The sequence below is a fragment of the Rhincodon typus genome, chromosome 10 (genome assembly GCF_021869965.1).
Source record: "Rhincodon typus isolate 14 chromosome 10, sRhiTyp1.1, whole genome shotgun sequence".
Lineage (NCBI taxonomy): Eukaryota > Metazoa > Chordata > Chondrichthyes > Orectolobiformes > Rhincodontidae > Rhincodon > Rhincodon typus.
The window spans coordinates 6,718,722-6,723,291 of record NC_063341.1 but is presented as its reverse complement, the minus strand read 5'-3'; positions in this window follow the sequence as shown (position 1 = coordinate 6,723,291).

Sequence of the window (4,570 nt, the reverse complement as noted above, 5' to 3'; positions counted from 1 at the left end):
ATCAGAGGGGAGGGGGGAGAGGGGGGATAGGATCAGAGGGGAAAGGGGGAGGGGGGGAAGGGGGAGAGGGGGGATAGGATCAGAGGGAAAAGGAGGAGGGGGGATAGGATCAGAGGGGATAGGATCAGTGGGGAAAGGGGGAGGGGGGATAGGACCAGTGGGGAAAGTGGGATATAGGATCAGAGGGGAAAGGGAGAGATGGGATCAGAGGGGAAGGGAGGAACGGAATCAGAGGGGAAAGGTGGGGATAGGATCAGAGGGGAAAGGGGAGGGATAGGATCAGCGGGGAAAGGGGGATATAGGATCAGAGGGGAAAGGGGAGGGATAGTATCAGAGGAGAAAGGGTGGGATAGGATCAGAGGGGAAAGAAAGGAATGGGATCAGAGGGGAAAGGGCAGATAGGATCAGAGGGGAGATGGGAAAGGGCAGATAGGATCAGAGGGGAGATGGGAAATGTGTGAGTGTGCGAAGGGGAATAAAAGGGAGATGAGAGAATGGAGAGGGATGGGATAATGGACGGGCAGGAGGAATTGGACTGGAGTGGGGTGGGTAAGGGTAAAGTGGGTTAAAAGGAGGGGAAGGTGAGACAAAATTGAAGGAGGAGGGGAAATAGAAAGAGGGGGAGGGTAGAATGGTTGGGGAAGTGGAATAGAAAGGAAAGGCAGGGGGAAGGGAGGAGGAGGGGTAATCGGGAGGAGGTAGGAAAGGCAAGGCAGGTGGGAGTGTAAATGGGGGAAAGGCAGGGAGGAAAGTGGGGATGTGAAGATAGGTGCAAAGGAAAGAGAAGAATGGGAAATGGTGAGAGGGAAGATGGATAACGCGATGGGGACTTGGGAAAGGAGGGAGATAGGGGATGTGTATGGAGAAATAAAGGGGTTTTGGAATTAAATGGGGAGGAAGAGAGGTTGGGAAGCAAAGAGGACTTAAGCATGGGGGAGTCAAAAGAAGGGGGATTTGGAGTGAGGATGTGGGAAAGTCATGATGTGGAGGTGCCAGTGCTGGACTGGGGTGGACAAGGTCAGAAATCACATGACACCAGGTTATAGTCCAACAGGTTAATTTGAAAACACAAGCTTTCAGAGTCTTACTCTTTCTTCAGGTGTTAGTGAGAGAGATAGGATTCAAGTGTGTGCGTATTTGTATTTGCATTTGCAGATACATTCTATTTTGTTCAAAAAGCACAATTTATAGACAGTCAATGTGGTGTTTTATCAATTCCTACTTTAGAAATACAACCAGTTGGTCTCCAAACCATAACACAAACAGATTCTAAACAAGGCCTCACACCTAACATGCATTGTCTGACCTAAAATGTCACCTCTTCTTTACACTGACAAAACCTTTAAATCTCTCAGAACAGTGACTTCAAAGGAATTCAGGGATTTACATATACATATTAACCAATTAAAATCTTAAACCGATTAAACATTTAACAGCATCTTGGGTTTGTTTAGGACATCCTCATCAATGGTGTAACCTTTGATCTTTTACTTATAAATTCTATGTCTGATACTACCTCTCTCCCTAACACCTGAAGAAGGAGTAAAACTCCGAAAGCTTGTGTTTTCAAATAAACCTGTTGGACTATAATTTTCTCATGAAAGATGTAATCTAATTGCCTAAAGAAACATTCAACCAATATTTTAGCAAATTAGAAATCAATTTCACTTCCAACTGATGAAGACTTACTGAAGACAGAACATATAATAAATGAAAAATGTTTTTGCAGTATAAATGTATAATACATATTTGAGAAACAGAAAATTAAAGATCGTAAAAACAGTTGTATGTGACAAACTGCTGTAATATTTAAAAATCTGAAAAAAAAGCATGTTCATTTATTTATATTGTATTGGTATCGTGTGATTTCTGATGTGGGAAAGGAGAGGGAATTGGTTGAATGGGATTTGGGTGAGGGGAATATGGGGGTTGAAGGGGGAGATTTCTTTCATTTCCTCAACCGTTAAAATCAGATGGAGACACTTGAGATTTTACTGGTGTTTATTCATGTACATGGAAGGGAGACTTATTTTTCCCATGGGAAAATGAAACTACCTGAGCTGTTACAAATACTAGTTTTTGTACTACCAATTTGTTTGAATGGATAAATAACCTATAATATGTTATTCTATTCATCCAATCATGGTCAAATCCTATCTATGATGTTTAAATAGTAAATAACACTAGGGAACGTGTACATGAAGGAAAGGAGGTAAACAGACAGCCAGCTGCTATGCCTTTAATCTTGTTTTGATGTGGCACTTAGTTCTATAGGCTGGAAGACTGTACTGGGGCAATAATTGGGTACAATGGCTTAACGTCTTAGGGTGGCACATCTAGCCGGCTTCTCATGGGAAAGGAGCCATTTGCTCTAGCTCTAGCATTGTTTGCGTGAATATTATCATTTCACTGTCTTGTGTAATTCTTTGTAACTCTGGGACATGCCTGTTTGTTTTAACCCTTTCTTATCTGTTTTTGCCCTGTTGGTACTGTTAACGTCTGACCATGCACAACTGTAATACCCTGGATTAGTTTAGCTATTTTTTCTAAGCTACATTATTTGCTCCAAAAACTATCCTACCTGAGATTATATAAACTTTTATTTTAAATGATTTTTCCCCTTTCAGCCCGCCCACCTCCTTTTGGCCCTTCGCCCTGTCCAAAATAGCCAACTAACTGGAAGTTGTTGCAAATTCTCTACTTCCTTGAGATGACTAATCATCTGGAATAATGGAGAATCCTAAACACTCCAAATGCAAGCAATGGCTATGTGTACTACCATATTGTCTCATAAGTTGGGTGCAGCTGATTCTTCCCCCTCTCATTATTCTGAATGGTGATGTATGTTTTTCTCTGGTACCTTTTTATTGTCTTCTCTAAGTAGCAAGTCATACCTATCAACACAATCAACAGTTATACTACCACCTCCTCTTGAGATATTATCATTATCCAGGCATGTATCCATATGTTGAAACACCAGTTCCAAAGGTCCTCCCAACATATGTTAAAATTGATTTGTTCAATTTCTCTTCTGATGTATTTGGTTTTCTGTTGTAGGATATAGTATATTTTGTGTACCGTTTCTAATCCTTTTTAAATTGTGGTCTAATGTTCAGGTAGCAGAGGACTGGGGTATGAAAACTTGTTTACAGATTGCTCTATTTCATCTTAAATGCTTTTACATCCAGATTGACCATCTCGTCTTGATGGATGTCTACCAGCTCCATCCTTCCGATCTGTGATGGTAGCTGTGGTGTAAAACAGTTCTGTTTCCATGGGATATCACATGTTTCCATGCTGGAACCCCATGGCTGGGCTGTGGTAACACAATAGCAGCCAATCCCCACATTGGCCACTTGAGTAGGCTCCATATCAGCTGACGGAGCTTCTATGGTACAGTTAGTGATCGTGTTAAAGCCACACTTGGCCTCTTCTGTCTTGTGGATTAGGTACGGGCACGTGATCAGAGACATTCCTCTGTTGCATCCCTCTAGGGTGACACCTAATACCATCCCTCCTATTTGCATCACACAAGGAAGGATGCCACAATTCCTTGTGTTATATTTTCTCTTAGTTACCCGAATATTTGCAACCAGGTATAACTCTCCAGGTTGCATGTTGTCAGTTATCACAGATGACTAGGATCATTCCCAATAACATTTTCCCCTTTTCCTCATAGTATTTGTGGAACACTCGTCAGTCATACTTGTGACTTGCCAACCAGTTAGGCCAGCCTTTGTCTAAGATGAATTCAACAATTGCTTTTTGCTGATCCTTTGTTGAATTTGAGAGATCTTTTTCTGTTCAACCATCCATTAACCATAAAGAACACAGAGGGAGGGGAAAAAAAAAAGAGGGGAGGGGAAAAAAAAAAGAGGGGAGAGGAGGGAGGGAGAGAGAGAAAAAAAAGAGACACTGACAGACAGAAATTGTTTCAAGCTTTTTTTTGACACATACCTTCTTCCCTTATCTGCTGAACTATTGTTACGAGAGTTTTGAATTGTCATTAGTCTTGCACCTCCTGTTCTTATTCAAAATCTTTGAACTATTTAATAAGGGTTGCACGGTGGCTAGCACTGCTGCCTCACAGCGCCAGGGACCCGGGTTCGATTCCAGCCTTGGGTGACTGTCTGTGTGGAGTTTGCACATTCTCCCAGTGTCTGCGTGGGTTTCTTCCGGGTGCTCCGGTTTCCTCCCACAGTCCAAAGATATGGAGGGTAGGTGGATTGGCCATGCTAAATTGCCCATAGTGCCTAGAGATGTTTAGGTTAGGTGGGTTAGACATGGGATAAGTCTGGGTGGGATGCTCTTCGGAGGGGCAGTGTGGACTTGTTGGGCCGAATGGCCTGTTTGCACACGGTAGGGATTCTATGATTCTATGATCTTGACGTTTAGGGTCATCAAATCAACTGAAAAAAAAACTACACAATTCTGGTATGAAATCATCATCATTAAGGACTGGACACTGTTTCTGCAGCCTGTTCCCACAAACTTAAGCAGTTCCTTTTGAACTCCATTTTGCTGTCCCTTCCCTATTGAAAGAGAGGGTTTGGTAGATATGAGAAGAGCC